The sequence below is a fragment of the Numida meleagris genome, chromosome 19, assembly GCF_002078875.1.
Source record: "Numida meleagris isolate 19003 breed g44 Domestic line chromosome 19, NumMel1.0, whole genome shotgun sequence".
NCBI classification, from domain to species: domain Eukaryota; kingdom Metazoa; phylum Chordata; class Aves; order Galliformes; family Numididae; genus Numida; species Numida meleagris.
The window spans coordinates 4,735,549-4,754,719 of NC_034427.1; the positions used below are offsets into that span (position 1 = coordinate 4,735,549).

Sequence of the window (19,171 nt, forward strand, 5' to 3'; positions counted from 1 at the left end):
CCCGCCCCGCTGCCGTCTGCGGGCGTTTGCCCCGCGGGCAGCAGGTGCAGCAGCGCGGAGCCGGGCAGGGCGCGGAGCTGCGGGACGCCGTCCAGAGCTCTGGGGGAGGCTGCGGGAACCCCTTCGACCGAGGCAGCCTTTGCTGTCCCGGTCGCACCAGCGCCCAGCTCGCTCAGAGCCAGTGAACCCAGCCCCTGGGCTTTTCAGAAGGAGAAAGAGTTCCAGAGCCAGCATCGTCCCTCCCGCGAAGATTCACCTTCGGTTCCAAGTTCCCCTTTGCTTCACCGGGTACCCAGATGTGCAGCCCGGGGGTGCAGCTGCATGGCCAGGGCTGCACTGGGACCCTTTGCCCATGCCCGCAGGACCGCATCTTCCCTAGGTGGTTTCTGAAAGCCGGCCCTGCTCTTCTACCCCTCCTCAGATCCCCATTATCCCACACCGCATCCCCCACACACAGGTGCCCCACAGCAGCAGGTCCCTACCGTGCCCCGACACCACACCATTAACCACGGGGGTGTTGGACCCAGCACCCCCCCAACCTCGGTGTGAGCCTTTGCCATGGGGTGGGGGGAAGCGAGAGAAGAAAATCCATAGTCCCAGGCCGCTGCAGTATGCAGGAGGGACAGTCTATGCGCTGCTCTGTAATAGCAAACACAAGCCTACCAAGCCTGCACGGCTTAATGCTGGATGCCAAAGCCGAGAAGTAACCTTGCATACAGCCTTAATTTTTTTTCCCTGTGTGCAGGGAGCACGATCCAGTTTTAATAACAGCGTGCTGCACGTGTGTGTCTGAGGCCTCAGGAAAAAACATCTGCTGCCACTTCACAGTTCCTGCAGCCCCCGGCCCTGCTGCTGCAGCCCAAGCTGGGCACGGCAGGGCAGCCAGGAGGCTGCTTGGTGCTCAGGAGCCACCTCCCATGGGAAGGAGGTGTGAGCCACCACGCTTGTATGTGCCTGTCGGTCTGTCTGCCCCCCTGTCCAACCCCATTTCTGAAATGCTAGGTCACTTTCTGCCAGACTTCATAGCAAGGTCCTCAGGGAGAGTAAATTTCAGTATGTGGCTCGGTTCTCTAATTGTTTTGTGGAAAAAAAAAAGCATCTGGGTAGACCTGAAAGAGCCAAGCTTTGGTCCCAACTGAGGAAATGGATTTAGCCTCAACTCTGTTATAAGACATCAAAGAATCCACATGGGAGAGAGCCCTTATGGATGCCCCAAACCATGGGAAAAGCTCTCCTGTGCCTGGCTAGCCATGTCAGAGCTGCTGCTGGGCGTGAAATCCAGCTGCTGGGCAAACCAAGACTGCACTAGGGAACGTGCAGTGGGGCCTGGCACTGGGGGCTGTGCCCATTGCTGCCACTGTGAGCATCCCTGCGCCCAGAGGTGCCCAGCAATAGGAGCCCAGACGGAAGCAGGAGCAGATGTCCCACGGGCAGCAGTTCCCCTCCTCTGCCCCAGGGCAGGCAGGGTGGCAGGGCCAATTTCACAAGCGGGTGACACCAAACACTGACTCATTCTGCTCCACGTGGTTTTTAATTAACACCTGCATGGCCCCACCAGCCAAATAATTGCCTCCCTTCATGGGTCAGCAAACTGGCAGCTCCGACCCCCGTTCCCACCTGAGTACAATGTTTGGTGGCTGCACCTCACACTCCCCTGCATTCCTGTGTTAAGGTTGAAGGGTTCCAGGCTGCTCCAGGAGCTCTGCAGCACTGCTCCCATCCCCGTCTTTTGGCCCTGCCATCTTCAGCCACCACGGGACGGTGAAGTGCAATGGTGGAACACAGCTGCCCTCTGTGCCCCCAAAGGGACAGGAGCATGTCCCCAGCAAGAGGAATTTGAGCTGAGTATTAATAAAAGAGATATTCTGGTAGTAAAATCAATATAGCCCTGGAGGAGACCGTATCGAGCCATCTGGAGATCTTAAAGGAAAGGTTAGATAAAAAAAAATCTGTCCAGACCAATTTGGAGTAGGGAAATGGACTGGATGTCTTCCCAAGAGCTCTCCCAGGCTGAATTTTTCAGAGTACAAATTCATTTCCCAAAGTGGCAAGCCCAGAGAGCAGCCCAATTTAGAGGCTGAGCAGGGCATGATTCCCATGGATCAAAGTGCTCTCTGCATTGGCGCTGGCCGAGGCCTTTTCCCCTGGCTGTGGGTCTGTGTCTGTGGGAGAGGCAGACTTCTGATCCCAGCTTTCCCAGAGGCACATCCAGCAGGAGCTGGGGCGGCACTGAGGCCAACCTGCAGCACTGTCCCCAGCCGGGGGGTTGGGAGCTCCCACTGCTCCCAGAACACGCTTCTGTCACACCACAGCTCCCGGTGCATGGGCTGGGGATGGGGATGGACCAGGCTGGGCACGAGCCACGGCTCCTGTTGGCCAGTTCGGAGGGGTCTCGCAGGCACAGGGGCCGAGCTGGTGCTCGCAGCAGGAGCCTCTCCACGGGGTGGGGGCAGTGGGGGCTGCAGTCTGAGAACAAGGGCCCTTTCTTCGTGGGAAAGTGCAGGGACATGAAGCGCTCGGACGGCCTTATCTCTGGTTCTGAAAGCCACACGCTGATCATTTGTCAAGATTAGCGCGTGCGGTAGAAGGGATGGAGCTGTTCCAAATCCATGCTCAAATCTCTTCCCCGGGCTCACGGCCATTCATAAAAATGCCAGAGCAGCGGCGGCAGCAGCACACGCTGGGGCTGGGGCTGGGGCTGGGGCTGGGGGGGTCAGCCATGGGTTACAGTGCTCTGCTGGGGGCACACAGGTTGCTCTGTTGGTGTCCTTCTTCCAGCAGGGCTGGCAGGGTGGACTTAGCAAGGGCGAGAGGCAGGCGGGAGGTCCCATGGGTGGGATAGGGTTTAGAAAAGCCTTTCCCAGCCTCTTCTATCCCAACACATTATCCTGAGGTCTGCAGCAACTGAGGAACCCAGGGTTTGGTAAACTGCATGGCTATGGGGCTGTAGGTTGTGCTTCGGAAGGCTCCTCTAAAGCAGCTCTGCCATATCCTAGCTGAGGTCTGCAACAGAAGGTGGCCTTGTGTGTTAGCCAAATAATTCCATTCCTTCCATGCTGCTGCAGGGGCTCAGAGGTCTTCAGGTGGTCCTTGCCATCTCTCCCCCACTATGCTTTTGCCTAAGGACTGTCCCTGGTGCGAGCAATGTTTAACTAGAAGTGGAAGGAGTGGCAGCCTGGTGTTTTGGTTTAAGGAAATGCTGCAAACCAGTGTGTCTGATCGCTTCTCCAGGGCTTGGCTGGATTCTGTGCTGAGAGCGGATGCGCTCTGCAGAGCTGTGCCTCCAGCTCTTGGGAAGGTCCACGTTCCTCCTTGGCCACACGCTCAGCTGGGCCATCTCCTGCCTTTCCTTAAGCTGATGGCAGCAGCCCAGGGACTTCGCCATAAAGCCCTGCTCGGTGACCTCACTGCTGCACACGGTGGAAGAAAAATACCACAGAAGCGGAAAGCAAATACTTTTCCTTTGGGACCTGGGGAATACTGAAGGACACTTGTATGAATTGACCTTTTTGCTGTCTTTTAGGAGCCGGTGCCAAGGCACAGCTGAGCTAACCGTGACCTTCGAGCCCTGTCTCTGACCGTCCTGCAGAGCCCAGGGGCTGCCCGGCATCCCACCCGCTGCTCAGAGGGCTGAGCTCCGCAGGAGCTGGAGCTGAGAGGCAGTTCGGGCTGGGTGTGCTGGGCCCAGGGGGTGATGTCCCCCAGCCCTGCCCCGTCCTCCGAGCCGACCCCGCATCACGCGTGCAGCGTGTGCAGTGGGAACGGCCATAAATAACAGGCAGTGCTTTCTGCACGCGCGAAGGAGCGGGGAAGAGCGTAACTGATACCTGCTGGGCTGCCTCCAGCCCTGCTCAGTGCTGGGACCACGCGGCCGAGCCTTGGCCGTACCGCTTCCCTTTGCGAGCAGCTGTTCCTGCAGCCCCGTGTCTGCCCTTGGCCTTCCGCACTGTTTTGCTGCTCTTATTCTCACGCACTCGCCAAGGTCCCACTGACCCACCACCAAAAAAATAAAAGGGGAAGAGAACTCGATATCTGCTGCAAGTGAAATAGCTTGGGTTCGGGCTTGGAGGGCTTCCCGAACTCTCAAGGAATTTCCTGATCTCAGGAATCTGCCAAACGTTGGGATCTGCCTCAATGGGGCTGCGGATATTTGCAGAGCACACACTGCAGTGCTGCGTTTTGGGTTCCCACCCGCGTCCTCGCGGGGCCGTGCTCTGTCTGAGCGGTCGGGAAGGGCAGAAGGAAAGCCCCTCCACCCACGGGAACACAAGGGTTTATTCCATGTCCCCGTGCCTTCATTTGGGGATGGAGTGGAGATTTGGTTCTGAAATCCCACACAGCGTCCCTGTGCCAGACCCAGTCTGTGCTGCAGCCCTCATGCCAACGTGGAAACTTTGGTGTAGTTATTAACACTGCATGTCAGAGGTTCACGCGCTGACCTGAAAGCAAAGGCACAGCCCCAGACTGACCCAAATCCTCTGCTTTTACCAAAAACAACGCTGTGACAATTGCAGCAGAAGGCAGCTCATCACTTGCAGTGGGAACTCGACACGTGTGTGTTTATTACACAGATTTCGAGAGCAAACAAACTTCTGGGTGGGAAGAGCACAGCCCTTCCCCTTAGAACAAACTCAAATGAAATTCCTCAACTTTTCTTTTTTTTTTTTTTTTTTCCTTCCCCAAATTAATGCTGGCTGGATTTCCACCAGGACCTTTTCAACCAGCTTTAATCTGTGAAATCAACACTGAGTCAGGAAATGCTGACGCTGGCTCTGAGAGCTGCTCCGCCAAAACTGCTCTCCTATTTTTGGGGGTAGCTGGCAAGAGAAGAAACCTCCTGGAGGAGACCTGTCCTGACCTCCCCTGCTGCCCAGAGGGGCTTTGTCATCTCTTAATGCTTGATCTCAGCCCCAGGAGATCCGTGGTCCCACTGGGTTGTGCGTGATGCTGGAGTCTGGGGCAGCTTTTCCATGGCATTCAGCAGGATTTGGGCCAAGCTGGAGAGACCAGATCCTCTTAGTTTTGGGGAAGATGCCGTTCCCAAGGCAGCGGGTCAGGACAGAACCTTTTGGACCAGATCTGGCACCAGCCAGCCCAAAGTATCTCTGCTCCTGAAGGTTCCTCACCCATGAGATCTCCAGCCCTGACAGCAGGGCTGGGGCTGAGCCTGGTCCAGAATGACCCACGGTGCCCCAGCCCTCCACGTGTCACCTCTCCCTCAACACCTCTCTGTGGCACAGTGAAAGTGCTGCCCGTGAGCGGAAGGAAAAGAAAACCCGGAGAGCACACAGGGGGAAACCGCCACTGCAAAGCATGCAGCGCGTTTAAAGGAGTGTTTGTCTGGGGTTTGTTTAGTTATCCTCTAGGTAATTTTACAGCTGAGAGGCTGGGGCTGTTCAGGCAATGGCCAAAACAATATCCCCACTGTGTGAGCTGCCCGCACGGCTCGGTGCTGCTTGGGGGAGTAGTTCCTTCTGCCGGCCACAGCCCAAAGCCCCACGGAGGACGTCCCGTAATTAAGACGTCGCTTGGAACGAGCAAGTCACCCAGCTGTCAGCTTGAATAAACCTCTGGGGGCAAGGGGGGAGGAAGGGGCTTTGCTGGAAAAGCGCAGTCACAGTGTCTCTCTCTGCAGCACTGGCACAGGACCAGGGTGCCTCTGGGTGATGCTGGGGGGAGGTGAGCGGAATGCTCCCTGGGCCCCCGCTTCCCAGGGGCAGCAAGGTTTGGGTGCCCTGCATGGAGTTTGGGATTTGTCTGCCCTGCCTGAACCCCTGGGACAAGGGAACGGGGTCCTGCACCCATCCTCTCTGTGGGGATGTGCACCAATGCCCCCAGAATGAGTTTTCCCCTCGCCCTGAAACCCCCATGCAAACACCCCTGCCTCTTCCCAAAGCCTCCTGCAGCTCGAGCTGGGAACACAGGGGCCTGAGCCTCGCAGCGCTACGTGCAAACAACTCACATCAGCTCCCAGCCCTGTTCCCAAGAGCCACAGCACTCCCACTCGCAGCCAGGATGCCGATATTTCACACAGACATGGCGAGGAACCAGCGCTGCTTCCCATTCACGAGGGGTGGCTGCGAAGCAACACGGGGATCTGTCACAGCATATACACGGCATCTGTGCAAATTGGCCTGACTGCCTAAATAACGCTGCGCATATTTATAAACTGTGAGATGTAACGTTTTTTCCTGTTTACTTTTCGCTTGAATTCCTCGCTCATGGAAATGAGAGCTGCAGCGCGGCGGCGAGACACGGCCATTGTATGGGGCGGACACTGTACAAACTGTCCTAGAAACTTCTGCCAAAGTGCCAGGCCCTATCAGCCCCGATCTGCGGCCCCTTCCCACACCCTCCCATGCCCCTCCAGCCCTCTGTATTGAGCCAAACCCGGCTGGGGCGGTGCAATGTGCCCAGATTGCCATCGGGATGGGGGTCACAGCGGATCGGGGTGCCAGGAGGGGCAGGTTCCTGCACTCTACTCTTTATTTGGTGTTTTTGGCCAAAACCATATTGTTTTGACAGCTGCAGTGCTCATACGAGATGCAGTGCTTGCGCGGGTTCGGGATGGAGAGGTCACAGCATTTGGGTACCTGCGAGGTGAGGGATGCTTACAGAATGGCCGTGCGAGCACCAGGCTGCCTGCACCGGCACACAGCGAGGCACTGCCCAGCCCTGCTCCCAGCGGGGCCACCAGCCACCCCGGGACGGGCTGGGACTGGCTGGAGCCAGGGTTAGCACATCTGCTGGGGAAGGAAGGGAAAGGAAATGAGAAGGGAGAGGAGATTTTAAACATGGAAAGTGAAATTTGAAACCCATTCTGCGGCTGCTTGGAGGCCACATGTGAGGCTGGGGCTGCCCAGGTGGGCTACCCGGTGAGGGGGCTCCCAGTGGACACAGAGTGCAGGGCCCCCCAGCAGGGCTGAGCCAGGCTGCCCACTGTGCCATAGGGCCGCTTCAGCTCCCAGATCATGCTCCAGGGCAAGAGAATGAGCTGCATCAGGACGCAGCCAGCAGCAAAGGGGTGCAGCACCCCGCTCAGCGGCCCTCCCTGCACCTCCCTAGTCTCCTCTGCCACGTGCTTATACCTCTGACCTCCCCAGAGCCCTGTGGGATGGATGTCACAGGGAATGGTGCCTGTTCCTGGGGCTGGTGGCAACAGGGAGCCCCGTGAGGGCTGGGAATCACAAAGAGAGGGATCGTGGGATTTGGGATTGCCTTAGGAATAGAGGTTCCTGTGCATGGTGCTGCACAATTTTGCTTCACTTTGCCATGGGGACATTGTGAGGACATCACAGGAGGCAGCCATGGTCCCTGGCCATGGTGCATGGCTCTGCTGGCACAGTGCCCAAGGCGAGGTTTGGGGAAGCAGCACTTGCACTTTTGGCTGTCAGCAGGCAATGTCCGGGCTGTGGGCACAGCCTGACAGAGGGTCCTACTCCGTGCCTTTGCACAACCTGCCCCCACTGCAGCTCATGGGCAGGGTGGTAGCAGGGCCATACATCCATAGCAGCATCACTCGAAACCCATTTACCTTTGCTTTCCCATTGCTGCACTCTGGGCAGCACGCAAACAGCTCCAGCCCCAAGCAGGGGTGGCTTGAGGAGGTCAGATGGGAGCATCCCTCTCCTCCTGGCAATGTCCCTCCCAGAGCTGTCATCCCACGGACATTCATGGAGAGGACAGGGCAGGGCTCTCTGGGTGCTCCCCGTGTTTTGGAGACCCCGGTGCCCTGCAGCCCTTCACCAGGGCTTGGGTTGATGGGGAGAAACTCTCAGCACAGCCCCGCTCCTCATGAAACCGGATCTATTTCCTGGGATTACGCACAGCACCTTAAAGAAAATATTTACAGAATTTACATTCACATCCCGTCCGCCCTCCTCTCCGGGGGCTCTCCCGTGCCGCCCTCCCGCCTGCGCTCCATCCCCCCCCGTATCCCCAGCCCTGCCACAATGCCCGCCTTTGTGCAAGAACAATGTTTGCTCTCCATCGAGGATGGGGGGATTGGAAATGAAAAGGGGCTGCCCCCCTCCTCACCCCAGCCCTGCGCTGCACTCGGCGGCAGCAGGAGAAAGAGGAATTCCTGCAGGAATGCTGATGGCCGGGGATAAATATTCATGTGCTGGGAGAGAGGGAGGAAAGAGAATCATTTCCTAAAAAATCCCGGTGTCTAAATATAGGCAGCGCTTGGGCACTTTGCTGTGGGAAGGGAAAACTGCACCAGTGCCAAGGCTGCTCCTCTCCCTTGGCACAGCAAGGGCTGCTCCGTGCCCTCTGCCTGCTCCCAGCGAGGGGGGGGCCATGCCAGTGCTCCCCATCCCCGGTGCATCCCCAGGGCTCCTTCCAGAGACCCACATGTTGCAGGGAGACCCGTGGCACGAAGCTTTGCCCTGAGTCCAGCTGAGCTGCAAGCACTTTGAAAGGCACTGCCGCCAAATGGTTCTAAAGGGGGAAAAAGAGAGAGGGAGAAAGCACTTGTTGTTTTAATGCAGTGCCAAAGCAGGCACTCCTCACTCTCAGGACCCCTTTGCTGCTGATCTTCTCAGGTACCACATCCCCTTCCCCCACGCATCAGAGGCTCAGGAAGAGGCACCCATCAGGGCATCCCTTGCACCAGGTTCCCTCAGTGGTTTCTAAATGAGCGGGGGTTTGTGCACGGGGACACACGACGCGCTGTGTCTGTGCCACAGGCAGGAGCTCTGCGCACACACAGGGGGAGCGCGCAGTGATCCATCTTGTCCCTGCGTTCCCACCCCGATAGAAGTGTCCATCCTCTTCCCTCCCACTCACAAATGCTTTCCTTGCCTCATTTCCAGATGCTGGAGGACAGACGGGCCGTGCAGCAGTCCCACAGCCCCACTGTGGGCAGACACAGCCCCACTGCCCGGGCTCCATCACCCATCTCCGGGCGATACCCACACTGCAACCAGTGCCTGGCCACAGCTCCATGCAGAGGGACAGCACAGCCCCATGACACTGCACAGGGCTGTGGGTGGTCTGCGTGACCCACTGTGACCCCTGGCTTTTGCTCCCAAACCAAGGAAAACAAATGAGCCATGCTGCGGTTTTGCACTCCCTGGTGCTATCCCCTGTGCTCTCCCCAGAGCAGGCAGCAGGAGCTGGGCACTTCACTGTGCCCCAGCAGCCCCAGGCACACCCTGGGCTCCGGGAGGGGCTGAGGTGCTGCAGATTGCAGTGAATCCGTGCTGGTGGGGAGCAGGAGTGAGTTAAAATGCAGACAGAAAGGTAGAGAGAAGCTTTCTCCAGGAAAGCAAAGAGGATTAAAAACTGTGCTCTCTATATTGCTTTTTTTTTTTCTTGTGGTATTATTTGATGGTTAGAGAAAAAAATCTGGAAACACAACTGCATGACTTGCAGTGATTTCCAGCTGTCCCTGCAGAGCCCAGCTCTCCCCCAGCCAGACAGGCCGTCCATGAGCCTCCAGCCCCATGGCCTTCCCGCACTGCTCTCCCATACCTGCCATGCCATGCTCTGCTCCTGGCAGAGCCTTGCAGCTGAGCCAGGTAAGGATCCAGCCGGGTCCACTGCCCCCTCCCAGGGAGCCACCGAGCCCTTGTTTGCTTTGGAAAATGAAAACCATGCACAGCCCGCAGCTGAGAGCAGGTGGGGGTGAGCACTGGGACCACCCAGAGGTGATGGCTCCGGGGGTCCTAACGCAGCATGGGGTTGCAGCTCTTGGAGCAGGAGAGCAGCAACATGTCCCTGTTTGCAAAGCACAAACCCACGCAGCTCTGCCCTCTCCCTGCTCTGCACAGGGGACTCGCACTGCTCTGTCCTTCCCCAGGACAGCACTGCTCCATTGCTCCATTGCTCCGGGTCATGGGAACCGGGAGACAGCATCACCAGCCCCGGGGGCAGCCCACAGCATCCCTGAGGTTGTGGCAGTGGTGGTAGGGGCCCAGATGGGAGAGAGCAGGATCCCAGTGCTGTGCGTGCAGCTGTGCTGGGGGATTTGGTGCACTCTTACCGCAAAGGGCTCCAGCGTAGCTCTGCTCACACAAGCGCACACACCTCTACTCCACTCGGTCCTGCAGACCCCAGCAATGCTGGAGCGGGGCTGGAAGAAGCGTGGCTCCGACATACACCTCCCCAGTGGATCCAGACTCAGATCCAGGCATCCAGCTCTGCCGCCAGCAGCCCAGCTCGTTAGCAGTAGCACAGCTTCCCAGAGAGGACCAAGAGGAAGGAGGGCACGGAGCAACCCGGTGATGCAGTGTCCAGCAGGGTGCAGGGGGAGGACAGATGCTGATCCTGCAGGAGCATCGCTGCCAGCCCACACCAGGACATGCCATCCCCAGGGCAGCCCGCTCCTGGCCCATCAGCACCGCAGCCCCCACGCCATGGCCAACAGACCACGCAAGCACCCCTCAAATGCAGGAGTGCTGCTGTGTTCAGCCTCATATATAAGGAAAAATATGTATATGTTCCATATGCACAAGAGAGAGTCCCTGAAAGCCGTGAGGATGCAACAATCAATAAATTATAGCTTGGATAATATTTTTTACTGTTACCAAATAAATCAGGCCTTATTTTTCCCCTATGTCCACAGATTTAATGGCAGCAACGGTGCCCTTGGTGCTCATAAAACTCCAACCTCTTGCCGTAGGGCCTCCCAAACAATTTGTCATTTGGCCTTTGCTTGCTCGCTTTAAAATTAGCTGATCTGGACATGGAATAGCCCAGGAGCTAGGAGATCCAACAACCACCCAGCTCCCAGCTGTGCGTGCGCTCCTAGGGATGCTCGTGCTGGCTGGGAGGAGTGCAAGGAGGGCTGGGAAGCAGGAATTGGGACAGAGATCACAAGTGGCATTCTCCATCCGGGCTGTACGATCACCTTCCCTATCTCCACTTCTTTCTTTCTCCCCATTTCTCTTTCCCCGCTGTGGTCACTGCAGCGCTCCAGCCGCCATCAGCCGTACTCTGCTCCTCACCGCCACGAGCACATCGGGAGCTGACCCCTTCTCATAGGTGTAAACATTGCCTTGTTAAAAGAGGATAATTACAGGGGCTGGCCATCCCTGCTGTGAAATCAGAGTAACAGAGCCCCGCTGGGCTCCCAGCCACGCAGACCTTGGAGCCGGCGCTCTACAGAAGGCAGCCAAAGCCTCGCTGTGCATCGGTGCAAAGTTAGAGAAACGCTGTCTTTGGGGTGATTTATACCTCCAGACCACAGCCCTGCTTGTGTGCAGAGCATCTGCAGCCCCAGGACCCCTGCACCACACCATGGCCCCAGGGTCCTGTTGGGAATCCTGACCCGTGGCCGCGACCCCGGCCTGTGCCACGGGGTCGGTCTGTGCTGTGTTGCAGGATTTGCCATCAGCTGCATGCATCCCAGGCTCACTGCCCTGTGTGTTTATTCCTCCAGCATGGAGGACCTCATAACTCAGAGACTCCTGACAATGTATGTATATTGAAATCTCGAAAGAGTAATGACCATATCCAATGATATCTTGTTCTCGTCTGGCCAATATAAACAATGCTCTGGACTTACTGAATGGCATTGGGTCATCCTGAATAATTAGGCTCGCATGTTCCATTTATTACCTTGAAAATCCTTTTCTCATTGTATTATATACATACATATATATTCAAATGCAATATGTTTAAATGAAAACCAGATCTGGCTCAGAAGGAATTTGAAATATGAGGCTGAGAGTGCAAGAAGCAGCAAGAAGATCCTCGGCTAACGGGGAAAGGCAAGGCTCTGGGGACAGGGAGACAGGGAAGGCTGGTGTGAGCTGCCCATAGGGCCAGGTTCCTGGCATGAGCATAAGCATAGAACCACTATGGGCAGCATGGCAACGTGGGCAACGTGGTCAACATGAGCAACATTTGCCAACACGGGCAAAGGAGGAAGACCCAACCCGTGCTCTGCCCAACTACAGCACTGTGCTCAGGTCGCCATCCATGACAAGTGTCCTCCTGCAGGATGGCACCCAGGGCCACCTGCGGTCACCAAGAGCCAGCACGCAGCCACCCGCAGGTGACAGTGGGGTTCTGGTGGAGACCCGCCAGGGACGTTTCAGGCTGGCGCAGAGGTGGTCGGTACGTGGGAAGCTCTCCCCATGCTTCTGGCCAGCACCGCCAAGTGCTTCACTTGCATGAGCACCGAGAGTAAAACCAAAATGACATTCATTAGATGTTTTAAGGGTGTTCAGGCATGTAATCCTGCTGGAATGAGGCAGCCATAACAAGTTACTGTAGTTATTGATGGCCATGTCAGTTAGTCTTTTCCAAGGATTAATCACCATCCTGCTCATGCTCTACAGGATGTTTTTATCTCCGCTTTCTCCCAGTATCGCACCATGCACTGCTGCCTGCTGTGCGCACTGCTGCTTCCGAGCCTGGGGCAGGCTGGCGACGTGCTGGATCCTGAGCACTGGGCAGCCTGGGAGAGCACAGCATTTAGGGGAACTGCTGGGGCACAGCAGCTGCGTTTCAAGGTTGCACCATGAATTCAAACGTCCCCTCTGCTGAGATCTGGTTGGGGGGAGAAGATGGGGGCCAAGTCCCACAGCGGGGAGCTGCCTTCCTGTAGAACCGGCAGCGCTCGGCATGCAGCCAGCCTGCTAATTGGGAGCGGGCAATCTCAAGACGCCCTGACCTCTGGCACGTACCAGGGCTTGGGCAGACCCCCTTGCTGCTGAGCTGTGAGGGCTCAGGACACAGGTGCCTTTCATTCTCCTGCTGCCTGGGGCCACCTGAGGGCCAGCACCGTGCTCCCTGGCAGTGCCACTGTAACTGAGCCCAGAGCTGGGTCTGACCCCTTGCCCCTCGTGTTGGCATTGGCATAGCTCAGCCCTAGGTTTGGTCCATCCTGCATTGCCTTCAGCCACCACGCTTCCAGAAGAGCTCAGGTCCCTGAAGTCATGCGGTCACCAGCCCCATGTAAGCAGAGATTTGCCCCATCCTCTCCTCATCCATGAGCATCACTGCTCAGTGCCTGCAGATGTGGGGTAACTTTGCCCTCCCAGTGCTCAGATCCCCATCTGGTGCGAGCAGCAGATGAACACAGGGCTCTTGCTGTCCCTCCCCGTCCCCAGCCATGTCCCACCATGTCTCAATGACTCCAGGAGCCCAGTACTGCCCGCAGTGGCTGTCCCCATGGGAGCAGACCCACCAGGGCCACCAAGAAAACGGACCCCCAGCCGGGTCCCACAGCAGGCACTAAAACCAGCTGAGGCTGGGAAAACGCAGCACGCTGAGGAATTAGCATTAATTAAGCCTAATCCCCGAGGGACTGCTCAGGGGCTCAGTGCGTGGCTCAGTGCGTGCCTCGGTGTGCTGTACCCCAGGCAAGGGGGGGGGCCCTGGCTGCCCTTCGCCCAGGGAGCCCAGTGTGACCCTGGCACTGCCCCAGGGAGTGGGAACGTCACACAGATCCGTATTCCAGCCAGCAAGGGGAGGGGAAGGAGAAAGCAACAGAGCTCTTCTCGTGCCCTTTGGTGCCTTTCTGCAGACCTGCCCCCTGCTCAGCATCTCCTTCGGGTGATGCATGGGCCAAGCCACAGTGCACAGCTCGGTGATGCCTGTTACTGCTGCAGAGGGGTAAATTACGCTTTTGGTCAGCATCATTTCCTCTGGTTCAGCTAGGTGGGAAAGTGCGTTTTACAGCCCTTTGGCTTCTCATCCAAAGAGGAAAAAAAGACAGGGAAAAAAAGCCCTTTAAATAGAACTTTCCACTGGAAGTACCTCTGGAAAGACAGCGAAGGGGAGCTGCCAGAGCAAGCGACGGGTGCAGGAGCAGCAGGGACACAGCCCAGGAATAGGCTCCTGCATTGCCCTCATGGCAGGCTCTGCCCTTGCCAGATGTCACCTGGTGCCACCCGGCCACATTTTGTTCCACGTCACCCCCAAAGCGATGGGACACAGCTGCCAAGTCCTACTGGAGCCCTTTTTCTCAGGACAGCCACAGACACCCCTTCTCCTGTGCTTAGTTTTGCCCAGCCCCTGCACAACCCCTACCCCTCCACAGGTCAATCTTGCCATGTGCTTTGCTTTTTCCCAAAATTTATTTCCTAGGAGAACTCGCAGGCTTCTTTTTGGTGCTGGATCCACGTGCTAGCAGCTGGTGGGAACACAGGCTGCCTACAGCAGGGAAAGAGAAACAAGATGCTTGGCTCATTTCTCCAGCTCCCTGGCCCCCGATAAAAGCCACATCCACGGGAGGAGACCACCAGGCAGGCCCATAAGTGCAGCCACTTAAGTGGGGATTCACGTCCAGCCAGGAGGGCTGGGGCTGCAGAGTGCCCTTCACCTGCTGGGGATTGGCTTCAGGGTACAGTGAAGGCACTTTGGGCTCCAGCACAACCAGATCTCGGATGGAGGTGACCCATAGGAGATGGGACTGAGGATGGACCCCCCGAGATGGGCTGGGTGCCTGTGGACGTTGCCACATTCAGGCACAGCGTTCAGGCTCCAGGGAGCAAAGCTCAGGGCTGGGCAGGAGAACAGCGTTGCTTTCCTCCAAGCAGCAGTGAGGGCTGATTTGCAACAAATACTGCTCCACAGACATTGCCCAAGTAATTTGCATTCATCTGATACTCTCTTTTGCCTTTTTTCCCTTTGTTCTGAAGAATCCCTGTTTCATGTCAGTAATTTATCTGTCCTGCTTGGCTGTGACTTGGGACAAGCTAAGGCTGCTCTTTCTTGGCTGGGCTCAGATAAGTGGGACCCATTGGGATGCCCAGCAGAGCACAGGGGCCTTGTGTGTGCCGAACCCAGTGGATCAGAGCAGCACAACCACCACTCCCCTCCCTGGGACCTGGAATCCTTTCAGCGCCGCGTGATCGATGCAAAAAGCACAGCCTGTCCCTTTAAGGCCAAAACGACGAGTGTGTTAGTGGAGGCTCTGGAAAAGAAGTCAGGGCTATTGGCTCCTGTGTCACCAGCAACGGCCATTGATTCCCTGCGAACGTTTCATATTGGGCCAAACTGGCTGTCGGAGGAATAGCTTCTCATTGAACACTCTCGACTGCAGGAGGGACCCAGATGGGTCCCATTAGCTCCAGAGGGACCGTCCTTTCTGTTGGCTGCTGGAAAACACTTCCACGCTGCCTCCCCCCTTCCTATCCCAAACAGGGGCTTCAGCCCTCTGACGAGGTTTGCGCTGTGATCCTAGTTATTTCAGCCTCCAGCGGATGTTCCTTTTAACATGATTATTATATATCTTGCATTTTAACCCAGAAAAAGCAAATGTGTGGAAACAAGCCCCCAGCATCGCCCCTCAGCCCAGGGGCCACAGCCATTCAGGTCCCCAGGACCATGTACAGAGCCCTGCCAGGCCCCTGGCCCCTTCCCTCTCCCCCTCCCACCCTTCCTCTCCTCCTCGCTGCCTTTCCCTCTCCCGCTCTATTTAGTCTGTGTTCAAAACTCTGCACAAAAGCTCTTACAGATCCCTGGGCTGTGACCCAAACAGTAAAGAATGTTTATACGCTGGTCGTCTTCCATTGCTGTGTATGAGTATCGCGCACACACGCACTCACACATGGCGTTTCGGTGCCTCCTCGGGCTGTCAGCCAAGTGAGAGCAGCCAAAGGAAAGGCATCTGGGCCCTCGTTGAGAAAGCAGGGAAAGGAGAAGGAAAGAAAGGCGAAAGGAAAGCACTGGGGTAGGAGCAGCTCCCCCTGCTCTGTGCTGTGGGTCGGGCAGTGCAGGCGGAAGGGTGCTTGGTGATGAGGTGATGGCCTCAATTTGGGGAGTTTCAAGTTGGATATACTGGAAAGAATTCCTTCCAAAAGAGTGGTGATGCACTGTGGCTGCCCAGGGAGGTGGTGGGGTCACTGTCCCTGGGGGTGTTCAAGAACCGTGGAGATGTGGCACTGAGGGACGTGGTCAGTGGGCATGGTGGGAAGGGCTGGGGATGGACTTGGGGATCTTAGAGGTCTTTTCCAACCTTAATGATTTTGTAATTGATACTCCCTAATGGGTTGCAGTGGCTGCTGCACAGCGGTAATGAGCTCAGCACCACCACACTGCTCAATCACTGCCCACATCAGTAGGGTGGGGGAGAAAAGGTGATGGAAAAAAAGCTCATGGTTTGAGATAAAGATGGGGAGACCACTCAGCTGCCACCGAGAGAAGTGCAACCAGAGTCACTTGTTAGCACAGTGTGATCAAGCAGAGGACAGTGTTTCCAGCCAGCTGGAAAAGGCCCATTTCTAGCACAGGGAAATGACTGGAAACTTCTTTAAAAGAGAAAAGTCACCTCTGCAGCTACCAACTATCAAAACCTTATCACGCAATCAAATAGATAGATAGATCAGTGAATAAATAAGAGAAGAACAATAGCAGACATGTGACATTCTACCACAGATGCAGCATATTGCCCTCATTAGAAACAACAAAGGATTCTTATAGGCCACAAGGTCTTCCTCCCATCCATGCTCTACTAGCACCCATTACAACTGAAGTTACGTGAAGGCTGGAAGAACTTACCTGATGGCCCTGCATCTTGGCTCCAGAAGATCCTGAAGGAAGAAAACAAACCTGATGCACGCCGTTCCAGATCACAGAGCCCTGGACTGGATCCCGAGGGGCTGCCCAAGGAAGGTGAGTTGTGCCAAGCTTCCAGCCTTGGGTTTTCTGTGGTGCTATGTGGGGTGGCTGCTGGACCTGGTCCCCACTATGGGTAGGGATGGGGCTGTCATTTCTTGTTGAGAGGAAGAGCACTTAGCCCCAGCGCGAGGGGGTTGTCACTGTCCCTGAAATCACAAGGAGCTGCCTGTGCAGCTGTGGAAAACCACAAAAAAATTGGTTAAATGAGGATCATGTGGCTTTACTGGCACCTGTAGCCTGTGAGTTAGGGATGGAGCAAGAGGAACCTTGCTCATCATGTGCTGAAGATGGTTCCCTACCCAAGGTGGCAGGGGGTGCTGGAGCCCCACAGGCTGGTCCTTGTTACCCACAGAGGGAGGAAGCTCCCTCATGCCAGGGGAGCCTCCAAGCCTGCACTGAATGCTGTGAAAGCTCCCTGTGTTGCACGGCTTCCAGCCCCACCAATCTGGTGGGCACTGTGTTTCCTTCTCATCTTCCAGAAATGTGACATCCTGGAGGTCTCAGCAGGGGTTAACTCTGCGCAGAGCAGTCACGCGATGGGGAGGCCTTCTTCCAAGTACTAAATAATTCACAGAAGTAATACATTTGTTCCTAATTAGGATAATTGCCCCATCTCTTTTCTCTGTGGCATTGGCCAACCTAACTCACAAACGTCTGAAAACATGAGCTAAAGTATGACCAAATTTAGGAGCCGAGTTGAGTAATATATTGCCTTGATTTGTCCTAAAACATGAATTGGATGGAAGTCCTCCTGCACAGTGTATTTCCAGGGAACATAAGGAACCCATTGTGCAATTAGCAGTAGTATTTCCAACGCGCTGTGGTGCACAGCCCGTGCTGTGCTCTGCCCTCCTGTCCTGTGCTACTGCATCTCCTGTACCCTCATGGCTGTGAGCTGGGGGGGATAATCAAACCTGCATGGTGTAGAATGCTGAGTGGTTACAGCAAAGCAGATAAAGGGGCTTACCTGCTCCTTCATCGCTGCTGTCCCCAGTTCAGAGGCAGCCAGAGCAGGGATATGCCTTGTCCTAATCCTCCTGGAGGCCAGCAGCAGACGTGGGGACAGGGTGAGGTGCTGCGCTGGAGGAGCCATCCTCCTGCTGCAATCTGTGCCTGCAAGAAGGGACGCCAAGAACTCACCAGGTCCCACCTGCCTGGGGAACTTGGTCACCTGAGTGCCCCTCACTGTGGCTCCATGTTCTCCCACTGCACACAATTCCTTCTCAGACCAGCTCTATCAAAGACATGCATATCCTCCCTCAGTGGGTTTTCCAACCAATCTCCACATTTCACTTGGACACGTTGCAGCATTCATTGATTTCACAGAGCTGCTTTCTGCACCTCCCACTGCTGCATCCTGCTCTGGCCATGCCTTGGTGTTTGCATCCCTCTTGGCCCTTTGCTGGGGGGAGTGCACCTCCAACAAATCCCCTAACACCCCACTCCTTGTATCGCTATCTGTGCGCAGGTAGGGCTTCATCATATCAAGCAAGGGGGGAAAAAAATAAGAGGAGTCCATTTCTTTGACAAAACCAAGGAAACCTTCTCATATGTGTGTGAGCAGATGGATTTCTGATCAGCTCCATTGCTCAATGCATGCATAGGGGGATGTGGACCCTGTCCACACACATTTTTGTCCCATACAAGATACTTGTCCCATATCCTTTTTTTCTGTTTTTTTTTGACACTAGGGAAGCTCAAACCAAGATGGAACAAACCCAAGGGGAGTTTTCTGGCTGCAGTTCTGCCTGAGCTGTTTGGAAGTCCCATCCTGGGGGCCAGCAGTGCAGTGCAGGGCCTGGGCCTCGCTGCAGGTCTGCTGGAGCGCAGCCGCCCGCCTTCCCGTGCTCTCAGACCTCTTGCTTCCAGTCCAAGCACATCCCACTTAAACGTCCCTCCTGGATTTGGGCGCTTAATAAGTCTTAGCATTTTATTAGCAGATGCTAATAGCAGTGGCTCAGAGCCACGTGCTTTGAATTCAAATCCTCCCCGGCTTAGCGTGCGCCGCTCATCCTGCAGCAGCTAGGACACAGACATCTCCTATGTCCCAGCCTTTGAGCTCTCCCTGTATGCTGCAGGCTGTGAGCAACACGGGATGGGGACGGGGACACCAAATGTGCAGCACCCCGACCTGCACCCAGGGAAGGAGGAGCCACCATGTCCCAACATGCCTCCAAAACCCTTCCCTCGTGCCTTCGCTGGACTCTGCACAGGAGAACAGCCCAGGCCTAGCTGGGCACAGGGCTGAGCCCAGCACACCACCAGATGCTGCACGAGGGCTCTGCCTGATGCTTTTACATCAGGTGTGGATGGGGAGGAATAGAGACAGGTGGGAAGGCACAGCCCTGCCTGCTGGTGCTCTGCAAGTGAGCTCTGCAAGAATGCCTTTCTCCTGCAGGATGGGCACATGTCCCACCACTGCCCCTGTGCTGGGACCGATGGTGCTGGCCAAGCCATTCCCACAGGCTCAGTGGGAAGAGGGTTGTCTCTTTCCTCAGCTCCCACCATTTTCCCTTCCCACTTCCAGGTCCAAGGGAGGCTCAGACAGGTTCCTTCCTCCAAGCAGCCATGGTGTCCAGATTTGTCTCACAGC

The 19,171-nt window shown here is 56.2% G+C and overlaps 1 long non-coding RNA gene across 1 annotated transcript; it reads left to right on the forward strand.

Annotated features, from left to right (window-relative positions):
• LOC110408250 lies at nt 16,339-18,898 on the forward strand. Its single transcript, XR_002444242.1, has 2 exons — nt 16,339-16,572; nt 18,270-18,898. It is a non-coding gene; the product is annotated as an uncharacterized LOC110408250 (long non-coding RNA).